Below are 11,539 nucleotides of genomic sequence, written 5' to 3'. Positions count from 1 at the left end.
AATTGTTCAAGATTTCTAACAATAAAATGGCATTTTAAAAAATGCTCCAAATTCGAAAATGTTCTTTTTTTGAGTGAAAAAAATTTAATTCAAAATAATGTTAAAAGTTGCACTTTTTCAAAAAATATTATGAATTTTCAACACATGTTCCGGTTCTACAAAAATGTTCACAGATTCAAATATTGTTCATGTTTTTATAAAAAAAATGGTGTTTTCAAAAATGTTTATAATTTTAAAAGATGACCGTGTTTCAAATTTTGTTCGCATTTTTCTCAAAGTGTACATCATTTTCAAACAGTTCAGGATTTATAAAATGGTTCATGTTTCCTACAATATTCAGAAACTTCATACCTTAAAATCTACTCGATTGAAAGGAAAGTAGATTGAATAATTCATGCGCCTTCTCTGGCGTACAATGACGTAACAAAACTTTTAAATGCCCTCGATCAATGAATGGAAAAATAACGGACTGATTACTTCACACCCAGTGAAACCAGGAAACTAAATGTTCCTTTTTCACGTGCACACATGGTTTTGCTTCCACATATAATCCTCAGTAACTTTGAATGCATACTATTTTTCTCCCGTTGCAATGCACGGGCATATGTGCTAGTAGCTATTAATTAAGTACAACGTTACAAGGCAAAAAGTACTGACAAGAGGAAAGCAGACATCAACGTGTGTAGTGACATTGACTGTATTCAATATTTTGGTAAGAGTAAATGTTGATCTGATAATTTGGAGAAAGTGGAGGGCAGGACAGATAAGATGCAGAGTAATGCTAGACAATCAACTATCTCGCAATGCAAGTACAGTAATACTACCACCGTCCATTATTAATTGTCGCTCAAATGGATGTATCTAGCACTATTAAGTTCCAAATACATCCAATTGAGCAACAATTAATTCGATACGAAGGGAGTACATGACGACAGGTACTTACATAAGCAATCCAAAACTTAATAACCATTGTGTTAATTCTACATTTATCTAAGAGGAAATATAGATCTTATAATTTCGAGCAAAGGGAGGATAAGGAAGCGAACATTTATAGTGATGCTACATAATCAAACAGCAATGAATGTAAGTATGCTGACAAAGGGCTAGAGGTACTGACAAGAGCAATTGAGTGCCTAGTATTGTTGTGAGATCCTATGATCCTTTGAGAAAGGAGATTCATCTGAAATTAGTTTTCATACAAGAGAGAAAGTAAGGCACATGCAGAAATGTAGGAGTTCAAATTTTGAATTGATATCATAGACAGTAGCTGGCGCTGGGCTCTCTGCAGTTCTAATAGGGGTTTGGCTCGTGGAGTTGTTTTCTATGGCTGCTGATCTATCTGATTTAACAGGTATCACTACCTTGTCCAAATACCTAGTTTGTACTCTTTGAGGATCTGCACTCACCCTCTTCCTTTTGGACATCTATTTTTTTGACTCATTTGACTGGAAAAACATAGTATGATGACACATGGAATAGGTACAGAAAATGGATAGGTATGGCATATACTCATATATGATGCTTAAACTAAGCAGATGGTGGTTTAACAAAGTAGAAGTAATGCAAGAGGTCATATGTGCGACCAATACAACCTTGCCAAGTTAGAGCAAGCACCTTGATGGGAGAATAAGATAGGGCATCCTCCACCATGCCAAGTTTGTTAGCCAGTGGATTGTTCCATAATATTCCTCTCGTGCGCCCATTCTCATATTCATTTTGATCATGTTCAATACCTGGCATGCATGAAAACAAACAAAATAAGTGAGATTATCTTTGTAGTGCAGAAGTGATTCTAATCCAATACTGTCTCCCTGTAAACCCCTTTCTGCTATCTCTGCAAATCTTCTGAGAGATGTCATGCATGTTGTAATTTTGTGTGTGCATTAATATAATGTGGCCTACTACTGAAAATATGAGAGCTCCGGAAGTGACGATACTTCGCAGATGACAGCTTCAACATATAGTAAAGAAGAACAAGTCAACTTGAACTGGCAGATTCAAAATATACTAAGGAAGAACAACTTGACCTGACCAGTCGACCACAAATGTCTCTGCTACTCTTCCCAACAAGGAACATACTTATTAAAGAAGAAGAGAAGAGGATCATGTTAAAGAAGAGCAAAAGAGCAAGCAGATTGAAGATATTACAAGTCTTTCTATATAGTGTCTGTTGCCCACCCATGATGAACCAGAGCGCACCGACAAATACTATTCCTTCTGGTCTCTCCATATGTGTCTCACATGCATTTCAAAACTAAAGTAGGAACATTTAGCTAAACAATTAAACATGTCATAGTTTTACTAATATCAGCATAATATCATATTTGAATTTGTACAACTTAGCTTGTTTAGCTTGATGGGTGGAGCTGTGCTATTAAGACACGAATCACGTAGGCTGACTGTGATCATCATATAATGGGGAAACGTAAGCATGATGAGTATAGTGTTAACTGTGACAGTGGCATGGCAGATCTGAAGCCGCAAACCGCGCAAAGGGTACTTAGCAACCTATGTTTGCTTTGAAATAACAACTAGATTTGGTATGGACAAGAAAGTACAGTCAACAAGTGACAAAGAAATGCAATTCTTGCTGCCTCTCTATATGTCGCAACATGCATTTGGAAACTCAAGTGGGTCCTTCAGCTAACCAATTAAATGTGTCTGTTAACTAATATCAGTATCATATCACAAACATATTTGAACAACTAAGCTTTGGAATTATGAGTACCGTGTTGTTTAGCTTGAAGGGTGGAGTACTGCTAGTACGATAGAAAGCACCTAGGCAGATCATAGTAGTGTAGATAAAAGGGGAAAACCCTAACCATCACGAGTAAAATCAGGAAAGCGGAACTAGCGGGAACATACGGGCTTGTATTGCATGTACGGCTAGAAAGTCTTCGGCCCCAAAAGGGGAAGCTCTATTCAACAGAAGGCACAATATTTTTACTATTAGTCTAGACTCTCAAAGACGACATAGCTCCCAGCATTTTTCGGATATTATGGCACACCATCTAGAATAGTTGAAAGCATCCATCTGAAGCGACCCAATAGACATGTCGACTGCAAATGTCCCCGCTCCACTTCCTGACAAGGAACATACTATACTACTCCCTCCATTCCTAAATATAAGTCTCTCAGAGATTCGAATGCGGACTACATACGGAGCAAAATGAGTGAATATACACTCTAAAATATGTCTATATACTGTCGTATGTAGTTCTTATTGGAATACCTAAAAAGACTTATGTTTTACCAAAAAGGGGTTTTGCCCTGCTTTATAAATAAAACAACGATGAACAACACCAGGTCCAAACGCACGCCACCACAACACACACACGCACCCAAGGCAGTTTAGGAACGGAGGAAGTTATATACTTATTAAGAAGAACAAAAGAGGAACATGATAACAAAGAGCAAGCATATTTTAGATAATACAATGTGTGTTGCCCACCCATGATGAACCAGAGCGCACAGCGAAATACTATTCCTTCTGGTCTCTACATATGTCGCTCACATGCATTTGGAAACTAAAGTAGGAACATTTAGCTGACCAATTAAAAACCTACCTCGGTTTTACTAATATCAGCATCGTATCATATTCGAATTTGTACAACTAAGCTTGTTTAGCTTGATGGGTGGAGCAGTGCTATGACGACACGAACCACGTAGGATGATTGTGGTCATCATAAAATAGGGAAACCGTAAGCATGATGAGTATAGTGTTTACCATGGTAGTGGCATGGCAGATCTGAAGCTGCAAACCACGCAAAGGGTACTTCGCAACCGATGTATGCTTTGAAATAACAACTAAGATTTGGTATGGACAAGAAATTACAGTCAACAAGTGACAAAGAAATGCAATTCTTGTTGTCTCTCTATATGTCGCGACCTGCATTTGGAAACTCAAGTGGGACCTTTAGCTAACCAATTAAATGTGTCTGTTAACAAATATCAGTATTGTATCACAATCATATTTGAACAACTAAGCTTTGGAATTATTAGTGTTGTGTTGTTTAGCTTGAAGGGTGGATTACTGCTAGTACGACAGAAATCACCTATGCAAATCATAGTAGGGTAGATAAAAGGGGAAAACCCTAAGCATCAAGAGTAAAATCAGGAAAGTGGAACTAGCTGGACCATATGGGTTTGTATTGTCGGTACAACAAGAAAGGGTTCGAAAAGGCTTCAGCCCCAAAAGGGCAGCTCTATTCAACCGAAGCACAATACTGTTACTATCAGTCTAGACTATCAAAGAGGACATAGCTCCCAGCATTTCCCGGATATTATGGCAGACCATCTAGAATCGTTGAAAGCATCCATCTGAAGCGACCCAATAGACATGTCGAATGCAAATCACTACTAGGAAAAACCTTATACACAGAATCTTACCAGCAGCACGCTTTAAAATATGGCGCTACTACTATTTAGCAGCAGTGCGTGCCACTAAAATGCGCTGCTGAAAGGAACATAGCAGTTGCATGTCATTTGTAACCGTGCTATTGCTATAATTGCCATGACCTCGGCGTCAAGCTAGTTATAGCCGTAGCGCCGTATTACATAGCGCGCTACTGCTATTGATGTTAGCAGCAGCGCCTTTCGATAAAACTCGCTACTGCTAAGTTCAGTCCACAAGTTTAGTCCCACCTCGCTCCGCAAACAGGGTGTTTACCACCTTAAATATGTTATTTCTCAAGCTATCACAACGTCTTGGTCTTCATTGAACTCTATGTGTAGAATTTGTGGCTGCAATATGAGTCTTCTCCGGTTTCTACCGGGAGAGAACTCATATTGACAATTCAGATTGTACACAAAAAGATCATTGATCGCCAATGTATTTTTGCATTGATGGCCAATGTATTTTTGCATGCTTACACTTAGCAGTAGCGCTTTTTATAGGAAGGCGCTACTGCTAGGGCGTTTAGCAGCAGCGCGTTACCGAGATACGCGCTACTGCTAAAGACATCCTATCACTAGGCCGCCCCTCACTCTCCTCCCTCTACTCCAACTCACTCTCCCCCGCACCGGCCCTGTCGTCTGCCCCTGCTGCATTGTCGGCCCCTCCCTCCTCCATCCCGTCGCCGGCCGTCGCCCCCTCCCTCCTTCATCCCGCCGCCGGTCATCGCCCCCTCCCTCCTCCATCCCCTTGTCGTCACCCCCCCCCCGCCGTCACCACCACTGAGGTAGCTCCTCCTCCCTCCCTCCCCATCCTTCCCATTTGTTCCCTCCTTCCTCCCACTCCTCCCTCCCTCCTTCCTACCCCTCCTCCCTCCCTTCTCTCTGTTCTTGTAGAATGTAGGTAGTTTAAATGTAGATTTTAGAATGTACATATTGTAGAATGTAGGTTTTGTAATAGAATAAGTTTTTAGCCTATTTTAGGTGTTTTGAATAGAATAGGAAATTTTAGGTCTTTTGATTAGAAATTTTAGTTGGAAGAATTTGAAAAAATGTTCTGTACTTGTTATATTGTGAACTTAGGGCATATTTTTAGGGTTTAGTAAAAGAAATAGTAATAGTGGAGGATGATGTAGATGTTTTAGGTATAGAACATTTTGAATAGATGATGATGTAGATTTTTTAGCACAACTAGTTTATTTAGTGTTTCTCAAGAATTGCTCATGTGATGTAGATATAAACATGTATATCTAGTGTTGCTCAAATAGGATATGTGCTTGCCCAAGTGACCATGTTTGCAGGTAACAGCTCCGAGTGGCCTATGTTTTGCCAGAGTGTTGATTAATTTCTGTTCTGGCAAATTTCAGGCACTCGATATGTCATTGTTTAGCAAAGGTCATGCTGGATTTTTCCTATGAAGTGGATCGTTAATCCTTTTCTAATATTGCTTTAGGAAAATGGCAACACCACCACCATGTCGACTGTGTAAGTCAAGATGCGCCAGCAGCCTTGCAACTGGCACGTTGTTCGGCATCTACTTCCAGCTGAGTTTTCTTCCTGCGGCGGTAATAAAATATATGAAACTTGTAACAACTATTTTGTTTTTGGTGTTATTGGCACTAATGCATTGTGTATATATCATTATGTATACACAGATCGTCCCATGTAATGTGAGGTTGGAATTCAATAAGATGACCGGAGACACTGTGACCTTTGAGGCTCCTGGGGGCCCCTACACTATGGAGGTCGAGAAAGGACAAAATATGTCACAGATCAGAGGATATGGATGGAACAGTTTTGTCTCCCACATGAGTATCAATGGTGGTGAGTTAATTAGCTTCTCCTTCAGAGTAGAAAGACCCAAGCTGGCCGTCATTTGTCTCAACACGGATGAAGATGATGAGGACCCACTTGATGAAGCCATCTATACTCGAAGAATAAGGCTGAGCGAGGATGAGGTGTGCAACCTATGGGACATACTTCCTCCACGTGTTGACTTTGTCGGGGTGCCATTCGTGACCCACCTGACAAGTACCATGGTTGATCGGCATGTTATGGTATGTTATACTTAGTGTACAATCCGATTACATGCTTACATAGTAGAATTCAAGCTTAGTAGAAATGCAGTACTGTTTTTGATAGTGTAGAAACCTATACTTAGTAGAAATATATTTGCAAGAGTATGTGTGAGGCTACTTATTAATTGATATATTTTTCTTATTCAGAAATTGCCAAAGAGCCTATTTGTGAGTTGTGGTACCGAGCCTGATGAAGAAGGCTCTGCTGGAATACGCCTTACCGCAAGGGGCTCCGTCACCACCTGTGTGTATGGCGTGGATACGGACGGTCGCACACACTTTAGCTCGGTTGGGTGGAAGAACTTCCTCATTGGCAAGAATCTTCGTGTTGGACAGGCCATCCTAATTACTATCAGGAACACCCACCTCCATGGCTTGAGGATGATGGTCGTCGTCGATATCATCTAGAACTACATATGTGTGTGGCTGTATGACTACCCCTAGAAGACTGCTATATGTTGTATGACTACCTAGTACTGCTTATCGTATATGCTCCTGTATGAACCATATATGTGTCTGAGGATGCATGTTGACTATATATGAGTACCTATAATGCTTAATGATATTGTATGACTACTATATGACTATATGGTATTGTGGTTAACGATATTGTTATCTGGTATATGTGAAATTGCAGTTTATTGAAACGGGGTACTGTTCTAGATCAATAGGAAGCAGGGAAAAATGTTGAAAGATACAGCAGTAGCATGGGCAAAGAAAAGCGCTACAGCTACTTATTAGTAGCGCATGTCGGAAAACTGCTACTGATACAGTCAATACTAGTAGCATGTGTACATAGGGCGCTACTACTATCTGTTAGTAGTAGCGCCTTATTAGTAGCGCGGCCACCCGCGCTACTGATAGGGTTAAAATGCGCGCTACAACTAGGGTTTTCCCTAGTAGCAAATGTCCCTGCTCCACTTCCCGACAAGGAACATACTGTACAACTCCCTCTGTTCTTAAATATAAATCTCTCAGAGATTCGAATGCGGACTACATACGGAGCAAAATTAGTGAATGTACACTCCAAAATATGCCTATATACATCTGTATGTAGTTCTTATTCGAATATATAAAATGACTTATGTTTTACCGAAAAAGGCTTTCACCCCACTTTATAAATAAAGTAACGATGAATAGCGCCCGGTACAAACGCATGCCACCACAACACACACACGCACCCAAGGCAGTTTAGGAACGAAGGAAGTAATATGTGTATTAAGAAGAACAGAAGAGGAACATGATAACAAAGAGCAAGCAGATTTTAGATAATACAATGTGTCTTGCCCACCCATGATGAACCAGAGCACACAGAGAAATGCAAATCCCTAATGTCTCTCTATATGTGGCGCACATGCTTTTCAAAACGAATATAGGAACATTAGCTGACCAATTAAACGTTCTCTATTTTAGTAATATGAGCATCATGTCAGATTCCTATTTCAACAACTAAGCTTTGGAATTACGAGTGGCATGTTGTGAATATAAAGGGGGACAACCATAAGCTTTATGCATATAGTGACTGTGCCATGGCAGATCTGAAGGTGCAAACCGGACAAAGGCTACTTTGCAACCAATGTTTTCTTTCCACTAGCCACTATGATTTGGTATGGACAAGAAAAGTACAGTAAACAAGTTACGATCTATTTTCCGGGTGAGATCAATAAGTTAAGCAGATATGAAAGAGTATCACCTCTCTTGCGACACCGTGTAGGCCCCTGCTGATATGTTGAGGGTGCTATGGGTGCGATGGCTGTCAGCGGCGCGGAAGAAGACTAGAGATGGCAGACGACCGTGTCAGGGGATAAGTCCTGTTGCCATGGACAAGGTGGTCATAGGAGCGGCAACAGCAAGGTGGACGACGACACCGATGAAGCGAGAGGGCGCGATGAAAGGATCCTGGTCCGGCGCCGTGGATGAGAGACGTCCATCTCTTGAACTGGATGAAGGGGTAGGGGTTGCGGCTCCAGTAAGGTGGAGGATGGGGTGGTGGGCGGAGGAGGCTGGCCGTAGTGGGGAGGTTGTTGTGGCGCCGATAGTGTATGAATGGGGAAATGGAGGGTGAGGGGATCTCAAACTTTGGGACGCGCTTGTCTGAAATGTGGGAAAGGTACGAACTTAGCCCCTGTTTAAAATTTTGGACATCTCGTCGGTTGGGGATAGAACGGTAATCTCGCATCTCCCCAATATTTTTCGATAGCGATTTCGGGCGAGGAGAGGGTCTTTTGCCGCCCATGATTGGCACCCACGGTGTATGCACGGGCTAACAAGATAGGGCGGTTGTGTCACGTCTGAGGGAAGTTACACACTTGCCCCTATTTAAAATATTTGTATACATTGATTTCTAACGAGGAGAGTTTGTTTTGCCGCCCACGTGTATAAATGAGAAAATTGAGGGAGAGAGAGAGGTCTTTCGGACGAGTTTGAATCAAATGTGTGTTTGGCGCCCATGTTTGGCACCCACAGTGTCTGAATGGGGAGACAGGTGGCCGTGTCACATCTGATTGAAGTTACTAGTCTACCCCTATCGGTAGTAGTGGAAATCAGTCGATTAGGATGTCAAGTGTCAAGGGTAGACAGTAATTTTCATCTCGCAAACACTGGCTTCGGGCAGCCAACAAATGATAGTGAGTGTTTTGCTGCTACATTCAAAATTTGGGAGAATTAGCATTCACGTTTACCCTAGGCGCTAGTAACTAAATTCAAATCCAATTTGTATTCGATTACGAATAGCCATACATCATTATACGTTTTGTTGTCTATTTCTTCAAAACCACGACAAAGATTTATTCCACCTTTCTATATGAACATGATTTAGAAATGTCGTGATCTTTGAATTCAGTAGGTTCGATACACTTTGAGTCAAACAGTTATTTCATCCAATACAATATGCTCACACGAAAAACATTTCACCTTACGCCAATCATACAAGCACTGAGGATTACCTCGCATAAAATTTTCAGATCATTACAACACATGGACAACCAAGGGGGTCTTACAACATAATCCATTCAGAGACATGACACAACATGCAAGTATACTAATCTAGTGACAATTTCAACTGGTATCTAAAGAACAACTGGGATTACCCCGGGCTTCAGATAGCAGTAGCAGAAGGACCTCATCCATCTTCAAATGCAACATTCTTACTTCCTCCAATTCTTGGGTTGCTTGCATAATGCGTGCAGCTAATTGCACAATTTCCAGCCTCAAGATCAAGATTACCTCATTCATGTTAGCCACACCATCTCTTTCTACCTCTAGTAGAGACTCAAGAACTATCATATCTGTGCTCAGACTACTCTCCAGCGGTGTTGCCTCTGAACTGCTACCATCTGGTAACATGGCTGGCGCACTGCTTCCACAAATAGATTCTGGGGTTGTACATTGTCTCCTAGTGTGAACCACATCCTGAAAGGTTTTCGCTGGACATAAGTAAGAGATAGTTATCGCATGATCCAGGCAGTAAGCTTACATGATAAACGACGTATGAATTATTGCCGAGCATGGAAAGCTATATTTAAATGGTTTGAGGCAGCATCAGCCGAAAACAAATTAAAATGGTAATATGAAAGGCAGTGTACCACCACTATATTTAAGTTGCCCAGGCATCTAAGAAGTTGAAATAATCTGAGAAAGCACTTAAGCAGTGTGGCCTCATATAAACTATGAAGACAGTCTTATGATGAAGTTGATAGGAAAAGTTAAGGATTCAAATGAATTAGGCATGCATTTCTTTACGATAGTACAGCAGACACTGCTAACATATTGGCCAACTCGGGTATAGCCTAACAAGTAACAAACAAGCATTCGAATCAAGCAATACAGCAAAGTAGACAACTGAACTATTTGTAATTCTATAGGATTACAGGTTGAGGGCGCAAGCCAAGAAAGCATCCCACACAGATGACATTTCACATGTACGAAAACACACTGGCTTACCATATGTTGCTATGAAGCCTCACTGTTGTTGCAGTGTTGTTTGAAGATATCATCATCATCCCGTGGTTACAAATCTAGTTGTTGTAGTTTATTCTTCCCCCTCTATTTAGGTAAAATTAATTTTAATCACATGCACGGGTTCGAATTGATCATCAATGGTTAATCTAAACTAATGAAAGAAGGGTGTGTGCTTACACGACAATATATGTGCTTCACTCTATTTTTATGCTTGTTCGAGGTGCCAGCCCCAAAAGAACAAATATTTTGCTTGATGGGGTTGGCAGCTCCCTAATTAAAAGGAGCATCAAATTAATTATTAATCCAACTTGGGAAGATCAAGAACGCACAAAAAATTAACGAACAGAGGCTCGGAGCAGTGATGTAATAGCTAGCATTGGAAAATGTAGGGTAAAACGAACAAAAAGCAGCAGAACCACAAGCTAGTTTGTTGATGAGTAACTAAGCATAGAGAACATAATAAACAGTCTGATGTAACCAACAGGTGGCATCAGAAAAACACCATTATCATAAATATAGCATGCAAGAAGTAAAATAGTAGGCAGTGATATCTAGGAAGTACAGTAATACTTAGGACAAAATAAAAGCATTGTAACCATATGTCCACTGGTTTGTAATTTAGCACATGTAACCTGTTCACTTCCACACGTATGGCCCTACAGGTGCAACCAGAATAACGCGTCCCATGAAAAATTGAATGATGCCCTGAAGAAATTTGAAGGTGCGGTGCTTGTGCTAAGAAAGTGAATGTGGGCACCGGCCGTTGGATAATAGTACCTAATTCTCGGTGGCGTATGGGTATCGTTGTCATACTTGAAAGCTAAGGATCGTCGATGGTGCTCGTGTTGCGGTTGAGTTTGGGCCAGCTGTTGCCGTTGCTGAAGCAGCTCCGGTTCTTCGATTGCGGCACCTGTTGACATACAAGAAAGCTCATCTGTGGTAAGTGAAGTGTTCCACGTTAAAGAAGAGAAAACCGAAGGAGTACAGATCGAAATAACCTGATGAGGCTGCGGCATCAGTAAAGCAGGGCCGGTGGAGTTGAATATGGCCTTCGTGGAGCGGGTCTGGTGCAGTGGATGAAGGCATCGACGAAGCACATCCAGCGCGGT

The sequence above is a fragment of the Triticum aestivum genome, chromosome 2D (assembly GCF_018294505.1).
Source record: "Triticum aestivum cultivar Chinese Spring chromosome 2D, IWGSC CS RefSeq v2.1, whole genome shotgun sequence".
Taxonomy (NCBI): domain Eukaryota; kingdom Viridiplantae; phylum Streptophyta; class Magnoliopsida; order Poales; family Poaceae; genus Triticum; species Triticum aestivum.
This window is presented reverse-complemented; position numbering follows the sequence as displayed.